The sequence below is a fragment of the Chiloscyllium punctatum genome, chromosome 23 (assembly GCF_047496795.1).
Source record: "Chiloscyllium punctatum isolate Juve2018m chromosome 23, sChiPun1.3, whole genome shotgun sequence".
NCBI lineage: Eukaryota > Metazoa > Chordata > Chondrichthyes > Orectolobiformes > Hemiscylliidae > Chiloscyllium > Chiloscyllium punctatum.
This window is the reverse complement of record NC_092761.1, coordinates 52,930,270-52,945,364: the sequence shown is the minus strand read 5'-3', so window position 1 is coordinate 52,945,364 and position 15,095 is coordinate 52,930,270. Positions and strand designations below refer to the sequence as shown.

General features: G+C 42.0%; 1 protein-coding gene across 5 annotated transcripts in view; it reads right to left on the bottom strand.

The window, feature by feature from the left end:
• The window catches only part of arhgap32b (Rho GTPase activating protein 32b), a 572,293-nt gene that overhangs the window by 483,595 nt on the left and 73,603 nt on the right, over positions 1–15,095 (bottom strand). Inside the window, exon 1 of one of the 5 annotated variants that reach the window (XM_072593006.1) lies at positions 14,550–14,568. The exons of the other annotated variants lie outside the window; for them this stretch is intronic. The gene's annotated coding sequence lies outside the window, so the exon portion shown is untranslated. Of the gene's footprint in view, positions 1–14,549; positions 14,569–15,095 lie in introns of those variants that run through there. 5 annotated transcript variants of the gene reach the window in all.

Sequence of the window (15,095 nt, the reverse complement as noted above, 5' to 3'; positions counted from 1 at the left end):
CCTTCGCCCACCTCCAACACACTGCATCCACCTGGACACCACGCGCTGGCCGATTACCTGCCTTCAACCTCTTCATTTCCAACTGCCGCCGGGACATTAACCGCCTCAACTGTCTACCCCCCTCCCCCACTCCAACCTCTCACCCTCACAACGCACAGCCCTCCAATCCCTCGGCTCCAATCCCAACCTCACCATCAAGCCAGTGGAAAAAGGGGGCGCAGTGGTTGTCTGGCGCACTGACCTCTACACCGCTGAAGCCAAATGCCAACTCAAGGACACCTCTTCCTACCGCCCCCTCGACCATGACCACACCCCCCATCACCAAACCATCATCTCCCAGACCATACAGAACCTCATCACCTCAGGAGATCTCCCACCCACAGCTTCCAACCTCATAGTCCGGGAACCCCGCACTGCCCGGTTCTACCTCCTTCCCAAGACCAAACAAGCCTGACCACCCTGGCCGACCCATCGTCTCAGCATGCTCCTGCCCCACTGAACTCATCTCTACCTACCTCGACACTGGCTTCCCCCCTAGTCCAGGAACCCCCCACGTACATTCGAGACACCACCCACGCCCTCCACCTCCTCCAAGACGTCCATTTCCCTGACCCCAATGCCTCATCTTCACCATGGATATCTAATCCTTCTACACCTCCATCCGCCATGACCAGGGCCTCCAAGCCCTCCATTTTTTCCTCGCCAGACGTCCCCAACAGTACCCTTCCACCGACACACTCATTCGTTTGGCCGAACTGGTCCTCACCCTTAATTTCTCCTTTGAATCCTCCCACTTGCTCCAGACCAAAGGGGTAGCCATGGACACACGTATGGGCCCCAGCTATTCCTGTCTCTTTATTCGCTATGTAGAACAGTTGATCTTCCGTAATTACACCGGCACCACTCCCCACCGCTTCCTCTGCTACATTGATGACTGCATTGGCGCCACCTCGTGCTCCCGCGGGGAGGTTGAGCAATTCATCAACTTCACCAACACATTCCACCCTGACCTTAAATTTATCTGGACCATCTCTGACATCTCCTTCCCCTTCCTGGACCTCTCCATCTCCATTAGTGACAACCGACTTGACACTGCCATTTTTTTACAAACCCACCGATTCCCACAGCTACCTGGATTACACCTTTTCCCACCCTACCTCTTGCAAAAATGCCATCCCGTATTCCCAATTCCCCTGCCTCTGCCGTATCTGTTCCCAGGAGGACTAGTTCCACCACAGAACACGCCAGATGGCCTCCTTCTTTAGAGACCGCAACTTCCCTTCCCACGTGGTTAAAGATGCCCTCCAATGCATCTCGTCCACATCCCGCACCTCCGCCCTCAGACCCCACCCCTCCAACTGTAACAAAGACAGAACGACCCTGGTGCTCACCTTCCACCCTACCAGCCTTTGCATAAACCAAATCATCTGGCAACATTTCCGCCACCTCCAAAAAGACCCCAACCACCAGGGATATAATTCCCTCCCCACCCCTTTCCGCCTTCCACAAAGACCATTCCCTCCGTGACTACCTGGTCAGGTCCACACCCCCCTATAACCACCCTCCCATCCTGGCACCTTCCCCTCCCACCACAGGAACTGTAAAATCTGCGTCTACACATCCTCCCTCACCTCTATCCAAGGCCCTAAAGGAGCCTTCCACATCCAAAGTTTTACCTGCACATCCACTAATATCATTTATTGTATCCATTGCTTCCGATGCACACTCCTCTATATTGGGGGGACTGGGCGCCTACTAGCACAGCGCTTTAGGGAACATCTCCGGGACACCCGCACCAATCAATCACACAGCCCCGTGGCCCAACATTTCAACTCCCCCTCCCACTCTGCCAAGGACACGGAGGTCCTGGGCCTCCTTCACCGCCCCTCCCTCACCACCAGACGCCTGGAGGAAGAACGCCTCATCTTCCGCCTCGGAACACTTCAAGCCCAGGGCATCAATGTGGACTTCAACAGTTTCCTCATTTCCCCTTCCCCCACCTCACCCTAGTTCCAAACTTTCAGCTCATCACTGTCTCCTTGACTTGTCCGGACTTGTCCTACCTGCCTATCTCCTTTTCCACCTATCCACGCCACCCTTTCTTCCCTGATCTATCACCTTCATCCCCTCCCCCACTCACCTATTGTACTCTATGCTACTTTCTCCCCACGCCTCAGGCTCTCTGCCTTTATTCCTGATGAAGGGCTTTTGCCCGAAACATCGATTTCACTACTCCTTGGATGATGCCTGAACTGCTGTGCTCTTCCAGCACCACTAATCCAGTGATAACCACTGTGCCACCGTGCTGCCCACTGTATGATTATTTTCATTTGAGATCCATTGGTGAAATAATTAACTGTGTGGAGTACTTACATCCTTTTTTGTTAAGAAGTTTGAATGCATAAGTTTCATAGAGGAAACTTAAAAGGAATAATGTTTCCAATCGCACATATCTGGCACAAACTCAATTTGTCGCCAGACTGGAGTGTACAACAGGATATCAAGCTCACAGTCCACAGCTTTCCACCCAGACTTTTCCCAACATTTACTCTTGAATTCACACTAGAATGGTAGTTTCCATAAACAGAACAAGTTCCGTAGGGACCATAGGCAGTAACTCATTCACAGCCATATAAGGCAGAAGTCAATGTTGAACAACTAATCCCCCGTGACAGAGCATTGGTCTATGAATAATACATGAGGTACTGTTTATGTTCTCCAGTCACTTCTGTACTTATCACTATTTCATCTATTAAAAAAAATGCTAGTACTGTATATGGGAGGATTCTTTGATTCTCTATTGAACACAAAATTGGAGGAGCGCAGAGAACAACGTTTGCACACTCCTCCAGATTGCTTTACTTTGTAAATACCTCTTGACCACAACTTCATGAATGCAAACTCTCTCTGGCATGTTAGATACTGCCAAATTGTAACTTCCATCAGCTGATTGTATACCCAAGATTTTTCATGGATTAAAACTTCAAGAACAACAAGGGTGGCCGCTACATGGGTTCACCCCATCTGCAAGTTCTCCTCCAAGCTGCTCACCATCCCAATTTGGAAGTATATTGCTGTTCCTTTCCTGTCACTGAGCCAAACTCCTGGAATTCTCTCCCTAACAGCATTATGGATCAAACTACAGCACAGGGACTGCAGCAGTTCAAGCCAGCAGCTCAACACCACCTTCAAGGGCAATCCGGGACAAGCAATAAATTCTGGCTAGCCAGTGAAGCCACAACGCACAAATAAATAAAAATATTTTCAAAAAAGGGGCAAATACTGATTTAATACAGCTCGCATGAACACCTGACCACAGATTGCAACAAACCCATCTGTATTAGAATTACCATTTTATATAAAGACATTAAAACTAGGCAACTGAGTCAGTATCGTGAAATTCCCATCTTCTGCTTTAGTTCACACTTGAATGACAATATCACACAGCTAGAGATTTAAAGCTTGCCTGCCAGTTAGCTTGCAAATATGTTGAGTCAGACTTGGGAATATTCAAACAAACCACAGTTCAGAAATGTATTTTGAGCAACTGAAAAAAGGAAAATAAATTTCAATCATAAGCTGAAGCCCCCTTCTCTTGTTTTTTTCTCAGCATCTCAGGAGGTAACAATGAAAAATCAAATTGGGAAATCAAAGCATTAATCAAGAACATCGTTTACCAGTATCCTCAGCAACAGCAGTGAACCAATTGACTTTTTGGGTTAAAATCTAACACCAAGGATCCTTTAAACTGAAAAGCTTACAAAGGCATAGGAAATCGGAACCAAAGACAGACTCAGATCCCTACTACAGGGTCCTCTTAAGATTCAAGTTGACTTCGCAGATAAGATGAAAAACGCAATGTTTGCATTCATTCTGAGGGGGGGCAGAACAAGAGCACAAGGTACTGAGGTTGTATCACACTCTGGTCAGACTGCATTTGCATTACTTCGAAGAGTTTTGGGTACTGTATCTAAGGAAGAATAATGCTGGCATTGGAGGGAGTCCAGAGGAGGTTCACAAGAATGATCCCTGGAATTAAGGGTTTGTCATAAGAGGAGTGCAGTTGAGGACTCTGGGTCTATGCTTGATGAGGTTCAGAAGGATGGAGAGAGAATTCATTGAAACTCTCAGTACTGAGAGGTCGGATCAAGTGAACATCAAGATGATCTTTCCAATAGTAAGAGAGACGAGGACCCAAGACCCCAAAGTAAAGGAGATATGAGTTGAGGAATTTTGTCAGCCAGAGAGTGGAGAATCTATGGAATTCATTGCCACTGAAGGCTGTGGAGGTCAAGTCATTGAGTATCTTTAAGAGAGGGATAGACTTGAATTGTAAGGGAGTCTTGATTTGTAGAATCAGGGTTATTGGGAGAAAATAGGACAAAGGAGTTGAAAAACACATCAGCCATGACTGAATGACAGAGAAGACTCAGTGGGCCAAATGGACTAATTCTGCTCCTTTTTCTAATGGCATTATATCAGTGTCTATCAGATACACTCTTTCTTTTAAACTTATTATCCATGTTTGTTTACGTTTATTATGTTAGTATGGAATAAAATTCATCTTACTTCCACTCAAACACCTTGTAATTGGTTCCTTTATTTTGAGATAGTTAAGTTTTCAACTGACACGACATAGCTGAAAACAAAGAAATTTGTTGTCACCAAAAAAGGTTAAAAGGAGGCTGTAACAGGTGTTATGGATCATTAGGTTTTGAGATTCCTAATATATTTGATCTGATAATGGCTTTCTGCAAATATTTAACGAGAGACAGAGATAATCTTTAAAAAGGTCTGTTTTTTCATTAAAAGAAAGATTCCTTTAAAAACCGCAGCCCTTTTATGGGTCATTCATCATAAATTATCACCGAGATGCTGCTGCAAAAGACAATATGGGATATTTTGCCGAGCAACTTGTATTTAAATAGTGCCTCCGATGTAATGCAATAGACCAAGGAACTGCACATGTTCATTACAAAAATGTGACAAAGCCAACATGGAACATGGAAACAGGCCCTTTGGCCCAAACTGGTCCATGCTGACAATGGTGCCCACTCAACCAGTTCTAATTACCTGCATTTGGTCCATACCCCTCTAAACCATTCTATTCCATATACTTATCCAGATGCTTTTTTAAAAAATGTTGCTATTGTACTTGCCTCAACCAGATTCTCTGGCAGCCCATTCCATACATGCAACACACTGTGAAGAAGTTGCTCCTCAAGTCCTTCTTAAAATCTTTCCCCTCTCACCTTAAACTTATGCCCTCTAAAAAACTTGACTGAGTTTTTTTTTGAGGAAGTTATCTGAAAGGTGGTTGATGGCAGAGCAGTAGACGTTGTTTCCAGGCCATTCTGCTATAATGTGACAGTTGCATTCCTCTGCAACTTCGCGCCATAGAAAATTGTACTCTAGAAGATTGCTATAGAATAGCACTCTACCCGTTCAGTAGAACATTTGCATTATCCAAACAGCTTCCACAACTCATCAATCACATGATGGCCAATTTGCATTGACAAAACTAGAACTTCATGTATTTGGGTTTTAATCAAGCTTTTGACAAGGTTCCACATGGTAGACTAATTAGTAAATTTAGGTCACATCAGATTCAGGGTGGGCTTGCCAATTGGACACGTAATTGGCTTACTGGCAGAAGACAGAATAATAGTGGACGGTTGCTTTTTGGATTGGAGATCTGTCACCAGCGGTGTTCCACAGGAATCTGTTCTGGGTCCTCTTTTGTTTGTCACTTATATAAATGATTTGGAGAATATAGAAGACATGGTTAGTAAGTTCGCAGTTGACACCAAAATTGGTGGCATAGCAGACAGTAAAGAAGCGGGCGGCACGGTGGCACAATGGCTAGCACTGCTGCCTCAGAGCGCCAGAGACCCAGGTTCAATTCCCGCCTCAGGCGACTGACTGTGTGGACTTTGCACATTCTCCCCGTGTCTGCGTGGGTTTCCTCCGGGTGCTCCGGTTTCCTCCCACAGTCCAAAGATGTGCAGGTCAGGTGAATTGGCTATGCTAAATTGCCCGTAGTGTTAGGTAAGGGGTAGATGTAGGGGTATGGGTGGGTTGCGCTTTGGCGGGGCGGTGTGGACTTGTTGGGCCGAAGGGCCTGTTTCCACACTGTAAGTAATCTAAGTAATCTAATCTTAAAAAAAAGGTTTTCTAAAATTACAAAAGGATCTTAACCAAAAGGGTTAATGGGCTGAAAAATGGCAAATGGCATTCAATCTGAATAAAATGTGAGGTATTGCATTTTAGTACAACAAACAAAGGTAGAGCTTATACAAATAATGGTAGGGCCTTGGATAGTGTTATAGAACAGAGAGACCTAGGGGTGCAGGTACATGTTTCTTTGAAGTTTGTGTCACATACAACCAGAATGATTCAAAAGGCATTTGGTATGCTTGCCTTCATTGCTCAGTCCTATGAGTATACAAATTGGGACATTATGTTGAGGTTGTACAGGACACTGGTGAAGCCTCTCCCAGAACACTGTGTCCAGTTCTGTTTGCCCAGTTTTAAGAAGGATATTATGAAGCTGGAGAGGGTTCAGAAGAGATTTACCAGGATGTTGCTGGGTATGGAACGTCTAAGCTATGAAGAAAGGCTGATAGGTTAGGACTTATTCCACTGGAGCTTAGGTGGTTGAAAGGTGACCTGAAGAAAAAAAGTTTATAAGATAACGAGAGGTATAGATAGAGGTCATGGTAGTTGCCTTTTCCCGAAGATGGGGAATTTAAGACTGGTGGACACATTTTGAAGATAAGAGGAGAGGGATTTAATAAAAGACATGAGAGGCAAATGTTTTAAACAGACGGTAGTATGAACTGTCTGAGAAAGTGGTGGATGCAGGGACAATTACAACATTTAAAAAAACATTCAGATGGATACATGAATAGGAAAAGGTACGGAAGGATATTGGCCAGGAGCAATCAGGTGGGACTAGTTTAGTTTCGGATTATGTTAGGCATGGACTGGTTGGACTGAAGGGTCTTTGCCCATGCCGTATGACTCTATATTGGAGGGACTTTAACCAGCATTCTACATTGTTTTATTGTTATGATCCCATTAGGGACTGTTAATGTGTAAAAATAAATCTAAACATCTCGTTTAACCAACAGAACAATGTCATTAGATTTCACTTCTCTCAAAACAAAACACAAACTTTAGTGTGAATAAAAGATAGAAACAAAAACCACAAGTGACCGAATAAAATGATTCATAACTACATTTGTTATTCATTCAGGTTTACTTCTTCCTTGCCCCAACAATTGTCTAAGAAACATCAAAATTATGTACTTATGGGGAAAGTACGCTACATATCAATAGAGAATTATCCTCAGCTCCAATTATTTTTAGAGGTAAACTTTCATTTGCTCTCTCCGTTGTAGATGCTCAGCCCCTTGCTGTAGCTTCTTTATTATTACTTCCAAACTAATTTACTTCATTACTTTATTTTAGATAAGACAATATGATGCCCATTGCAGACTCTCCCACCAGCTTTACACTAGAGAATCTTTCATTTTCTGTTCGTCAGAAGATTCCCATGGATGTTAAACTTCACCCAATGTCCATGTACTTTAACAGCTGCAAAATACATATTAGTTCCAACTAATTTTTTCCCCCTCATCAACACCTAAATAAATTGAAACCAGAGTCTTCCAAAGCTCCATCCATCTCCATGCTTACTCTGGGCTAACCTCAAACCTGACCGTTGAACTAAATATGCTTCATTTACAATTCCTTCAGCTAAGCAAGCCCATTTGCTTTTAAATATTTAATGATACAATAATGGCTCTATTAAATGAACATAGGTAACCATTTTAAACTGCTAATTTCTTAGGTATTCTGGCTAAAGTTCAGCATTTTAATGATTGTACCTTCACAACAATAATCTTCATAGATAAAATATTAACATGCTTCAAGATTGGAATTAACTAATTTTGAGCTTATTCAAACTCTGCTGCCCACATCTTACCTTGTACTAAGTCCCAATCACCTAAATGCTTGCTGACCTCCACAAGCTCCCACGTACAACAAATCTTTAACTATGAAACTTGTATCCTTGCTTTCAAATTTCCCCATGGCCCTGGCCTCAGTCTCTTCACACTTGTGCAGGCCTTCAAATGATCCTGCAGCTCTACACTCCAATTTTTGTTTTTTTGCACATCTCCTGTTTTAGTCACTCGACTGTGGCTGAACTTACAAATGCCAGTGCCTTAAATTCTCTAAATTCCCTACCTAAACCTTAAACCCTTTTGACCAACTGTTCCTGCTTCAACCTCTTTTAGACACTCTCTATGACCAAGTTTTACCAAAGTAGAAGATAAATTACACAAAGTTAAGTGTCATTGGGTCACAATGCTGGAAATCCCTTCTTAAAATTACTGTGAATATATCTACACTACATATGACAGTCTTTTAAGGAGGCAGCTCACTACCACCCTCTCAAGAGCAATTAGGAACAGCAGTAAGTGTTGGTTTTGCTAGGATATATATATATTCACTATTGGAATATGAAAAGATATGAACTGTCATTTGTCCATAAAAAATTGTTGTTCATATGTGTTGGTGCTCCACAAAACTGATTTTCTCCTCATTTCTTAGCTTGAAGGTTCGTAACTGAGTTTCTATCTCAAGAGGTATGCTTTGCCACTTCATTATTAATCTATTTCCACTACTCTTCCACTCTAGGCTGAATCACTGGTTTACTTATATTTTCATCAACTTAAAGATATACATCAGGTCTATCTGGAGTTCACTCTCCAAAAAAAAAGTTGGAGTTGCTTCAGAGCCAGAAACAAAAAATGGTGAAAATACTCAGCAGCTCTGGCAATACATGTGCAGAGAGAAACAGTTTTTCAGTAACTGACAAACCTGTATAGCAATTCGAAAATTTCGATCATTCTCCCTCTCTCCAGGGCCCAGAATAAAGATGAAGTAGGTAAAAGTTCTGTGTCTCTGAGCATTTTGCTTCAACTGAGGGGGAAACGGGGTGACAGTTTTAGGCTGTCACCTTTCTCACTCGTCGCTAGATCTTGTCGAATTGATTCCAGCTGCAATGGCCACTGTCATACAGTGTTCTGACTTGCAATCTAAACTTCACGAAAGCTTGTTGAATGAGTAAACAAATCGATTGTTGTTGAGAAAAAATGTTCTGTCAAAACTTTTTGTTTTGCAGGTATTATGCCAATTCACAAGAACCAGCACTGCCCTGTCATACAACATATAAAATGATTTAAACTGATACTATCGAGTCATAAAGATGTACAGCATGGGAACAGACCCTTCGATCCAACCTGTCCATGCTGACCAGATATCCCAACCCAATCTAGTCCCACCTGCCAGCACCCAGCCTATATCCCTCCAAACCCTTCCTATTCCTATTCATCCAAATGCCTCTTAAATGTTGCAATTGTACCAGCCTCCACCACTTCCTCTGGCAGCTCATTCCAGACATATACCACCCTCTGTGTGAAAACGTTGCCCCTTAGGTCTCTTATATCTTTCCCCCTCACCCTAAACCTATGCCCTCTAGTTCTGGACTCCCCCACCCCAGGGAAAAGATTTTGTCTTTTTACCCTATCCATGCCCCTCAATTTTGTAAACCTCTAAGGTCACCCCTCAGCCTCCGACGCTCCAGGGAAAACAGCCCCAGCCTCTTCAGCCTCTCCCTGTAGCTCAGATCCTTCAGCCCTGGCAACATCCTTGTAAATCTTTTCAGAACCCTTTCAAGTTTCACAACATCCTTCCAGTAGGAAGGAGACCAGAATTGCATGCAATATTCCAACAGTGGCCTAACCAATGTCCTGTACATGACCTCCCAACTCCTGTACTCAATACTCTGACCAACAAAGGAAAGCATACCAAACGCCTTCTTCACTATCCTATCTACCTGCAACTCTACTTTCAAGGAGCTATGAACCTGCACTCCAAGGTCTCTTTGTTCAGCAAAACTCCCTAGGATCTTACCATTAAGTGTATAAGTCCTGCTAAGATTTGCTTTCCCAAAATGCAGCATCTCGCATTTATCTGAATTAAACTCCATCTGCCACTTCTCAGCCCATTAGCCCATCTGGTCCAGATCCTGTTGTAATCAGAGGTAACCCTCTTTGCTGTCCACTACATCTCCAATTTTGGTGTAATCTGCAAACTTACTAACTGTACCTCTTATGCTCTCATCCAAATCATTTATGTAAATAACAAAAAGTAGAGGACGCAGCACCGATCTTTGTAGCACTCCACTGGTCACAGGCCTCCAGTGTGAAAAAATACCTTCCACCATCACACTCTGTCTTCTAACTTTGAGCTAGTTCTGTATCCAAATTGCTAGTTCTCCCTGTATTCCATGAGATCTAACCTTGCTAATCAGTCTCCCATGGGGAACCTTGTCGAATGCTTTACTGAAGTCCATAACGATTACATTTACCGCTCTGCCCTAATATCCTCTTTGTTACTTCCTCAAAAAACTCAATCAAGCTTGTGAAACATGATTTCCCAGCACAGAGCCATGTTGACTATCCCTAATCAGTCCTTGCCTTTCCAAATACATGTACATCCTGTCCCTCAGGATTCCCTCCAACAACTTGCCCACCACCACTGTCAGGCTCACTGGTCTATAGTTCCCTGGCTTGTCCTTACCACCCTTCTTAAACAGTGGCACCATGTTAACCAACCTCCAGTATTTCTGCACCTCACCTGTGACGATCAATGATACAAATATCTCAGCAAGAAGCTCAGCAATCACTTCCCTAGCTTCCCAGAGAGTTCTAGGGTACACTTGATCAGGTCCTGGGGATTTAACAACTTTTATGCAAGACGTCACCATCTATTTCCTGACAGTCTATATCTTCCATATCCTTTTCCATCGTAAATACTGATGTAAAATACTCATTTAGTATCTCACCCATTTTCCACGGCTCCACACAAAGGTCACCTTGCTGATCTCTGAGGGGCCCTATTCTCTCCCTAGTTACCCTTTTGTCCTTAATGTATTTGTAAAAACTCTTCGGATTCTCCTTAATTCTATTTGCCAAAGTTATCTCATGTCCCCTTTTTGCCCTCCTGATTTCCCTCAAGTATACTCCTACTTCCTTTATACTCTTCTAAGGATTCAATCGATCTACCCTGTCTATACCTTACATATGCTTCCTTCTTTTTCTTAACCAAACCCTCAATTTCTTTAATCATCCAGCATTTCCTATACCTACCAGCCTTTCCTTTAACCCTAACAGGAATATTCTTTCTCTGGATTCTCGTTATCTCATGTCTGAAGGCTCCCCATTTTCCAGCAGTCCCTTTACCTGCAAACATCTGCCCCCAACCAGCTTTCGAAAGTTCTTGCCTAATACCGTCTAAATTGGCCTTTCTCTAATTTACAACTTCAACTTTTAGATGTGGTCCATCCTTTTCCATCATTATTTTAAATCTAATAGAATTATGGTTGCTGACCTCACTGTGCTCCCCCACTGACACCTCAGTCACCTGCCCTTCCTTATTTCCCAAGAGTAAGTCAAGTTTTGCACCTTCGCTACTAAGTACATCGACACACTAAATCAGCAAACCATCTTGTACACACTTATATTCCTTGCCATCTAAACCCTTAACATTATGGCAGTCCCAGTCTATGTTTGGAAAGTTAAAATCCCCGACCATAACCACCCTATTTTTCTTGCAGATAGCTGAAATCCCCTTGCAAGTTTGTTTCTCAATTTCCCTCTGACTATTGGGGGGTCTATAATACAATCCCAATAAGGTTATCACCCCTTTCTTATTTCTCAGTTCCACTCAAATAACTTCCCTGGATATATTTCCGGGAATATCTTCCCTCAGCATAGCTGTAATGTTATCCCTTATCAAAAATGCCACCCCTCCTCCTCTCTTGCCTCCCTTTCTATCCTTCCTGTAGCATTTGTGTCCTGGAATATTAAGCTGCCAGTCCTGCCCATCCTTGAGCCATGTTTCTGTCATTGCTATGATATCCCAGTCCCATGTTCCTAACCATGCCCTGAGTTCATCTGCCTTCCCTGTTAGGCCCTTTGCATTGAAATAAATGCAGTTTATTTTATTAGTCCTACCTTGTCCCTGCCTGTCTTGACTGTTTGACTCACTTCTGTTCTCAACTGTATCTGTCTAAGATAGATCTCTTTCCTCACTATCTCCCTGGGTCCCACCCCCCACCTCACTAGTTTAAATCCTCCCGAACAGTTCTAGCAAATCCCCCTGCCCCTGATATTCTTGTGAATTACTCTGTAAATCCACAACTGATATTAATGACAGATGGAAAGAGACAAACATCCTGGAATTAATTAATTGGAGGGAAAGTCACACAATACTAAATACAATATGCAAAATGCAGTACTTATTGAAAAAAAACTACCATAACTGTAGTTTAAACATTATTAAAATTTTTACACATCTATTACTGAGGACCTCCCATTAAAATAATCATTACCAGATTTTTAAAATAAAAGTACAAAACAAAACTCACTTTTGTACAAGAAACAACACAAAAAGGACAGGTTACAATCCAGGACTACTTTTTTTAAAAAACAATAAAATCCTATAAACTACCTTGAATCAAAAATCCTTTCTTACCGCTATTTAGTTAAGAAGGCCACTTAAGAACTCCATCTACTACCACCTCCTTGGCACTATCTATCCACTCTCCTGTTTGCAGTTTCCTCTCAGATCGTTTCATTCGTCACCGTTCTCACTCCCCCCACTTTCCTTTCCCAGCTATTGCTGTGGTAAGGAGGGAACGGGCCAGAAGGAAGAAGGCAACAAGCAGGAGGGAGGCAGACAGTGAGAGGAATGGAGAGGACGTTGTGAGGAGAGATGAGGTCGGAGGGGCAGAACCAGCACATATTTCCTCCAAAAACTTCAATCATGGACGACCCTCAGTTCAAAACTACTGGCAGCAAGGTCTCAGACATGTAGATGGGATACTATGATCAGTCCTGCTTTCCACAGCTAGCTGATGGATGAGGAGAGGGTATTGTGCTTAAGTGCATTTCATCAGATAATAGGAAACATCATGAAAGGAACATTTGGCTTAGTTGACCTCTGTCTGAACCCAATCATGAATAAACAACAGATCTTCTCCTAAATGAATTATAGGTTTCAATAATTTATGAATTGTGAGGCAATATACCCAGCATTATCTTTCTATTGGGCACGTTACCATCACCACAAAGGGCTGCTATCATCATTCATCAATACAGAATTTTTCAACAAGAGGGCTTCCCCTCCCTTCTTTATTATTTTTGCATGATATTCTGCAAACCAAAGGGCATCCTCAAAGAGAGGCACAAATAAAAACATGTATTATAATTCTGAAGTATAAGCAGGAACTGCAAGAAATGCACAGCACCCCAGTTTCTGAAAGAGTCAACAGAACCATGTGTGAAGAATAGCAAAGGTTTATACATAAAATGTGAAACCTGTTCTGTGCATTAATGTTGAAAGGTGCTCTGTATATTCACTCTATTGCTTCAAGTGATTTCTTTTTAGAAAAAGACAGATGAAAGTGGTTTCTCTCACAAACTACATCAGGTAAGTGCAATTTTATACCTAATAGCCAATTTTTAAAGCTTTTAACTGTTTAGTTAGAATCAAATGTTCTGATACTATAGTTTATGATTTACGCCACAAAATCTCGAATGTAGTTTCATCTTGGCTTCACATTATAAATCCCTTCATATTTGCCAGTTTCCCAGATGTACAACAGTATTAAAAACCTGTAATTACTACTATATTTTCTTTCAGCAAGGTCAATAGATGGAATCTCTGCATTATTTCCATTATTTATCCAATATCATGTCAATGACCAACTACAGCAAAATCATGCATGTTCAAGCATTGGTCTTCAAACTGCGTCACAAAATAGTTAAATCCACACTTCAAAGTGATTTATTAATGAGGGATTATCCAAGAATTTACAATTATATTATTTAATTTCTGCGATTTGCCAAGGATATAGTTTCCATTTTTAACTTGCCCAATTAAATGATCAATGTATTTTAGAAAATGATCAATGTTTCTTTTTAGGAAAATGAAATAATCAAGAACTGATTTATACCTCACAACATCAACAAGAATTAATACTAACATCTCATACATCACAGGCCCACCTCAGACTTTAAACTAGAAAATGAAATTTACTTCTGCACATTTTTCTAACAGCAGATTGCAAACTCGTCAACATGGTGTGAAATTCAGCAAGATCTCCTTAAATACTCACTGTCCATCATAGACATGTTCAGTTACATGACAAAACCATTTAACGATTAATAAAATCTTAAGATATACATGAAAAGAATAGCAAACTCATTCCTGAACGGATTAAAAGAGGTAGCTTGTGTCCACCAGACCTTCAAGTCAATGATACATCCCTCAATTCAACTGCGGAGCAGCATTTAGTTTCCTCAGATTCACTGGCCACATTTCAATACATGCAAACAAATGAATAATGAATGTTTAACATTCACAGTATACAATCTAATGAACACTTCTCATCACCAACTTCCTGAAATCACCTTCATCTAGAACCATGTCAGCACAGAGGGGAAAAAAAAGCCTCGAATTGTACGAGAGTAGTACACTGTAATTAGAACACAAGCACTGCACTGCACCACCAACTCATTTTCCCGGTTGCTGAGCAACAAGGCAACTTACTTCCTATGTGCATCTGAACAGGCACATCAAACATAACTGCGGCATCTTACAGCAAGACATGGATGGACAATTACATCCTGGCACACTCAGACATCAAGCCTATTGCTGCTTTCATAAACATTCCCACTCTGATTTAAGCATTTCCACATGACATTTGCTTGCATAGCTTCACAGTACTGTAAACTGAAGCAATCTACCAGGGAATAACCTGGATCAAGTGAACCAGAAAGAGCAGGTTATGTACAGGTTAATTTTGTCTCAAATGGTACTCCACAACAGAATACTGTCCAATTCATTTTGACAAAAAAAGTCACAATGTTTCAAACCATTACTTCATCCTTAAATTTGTTACAAACATCCAAAGATGGAACCCACATCAATTTGGCATCCCTTTTCACATACTGAAT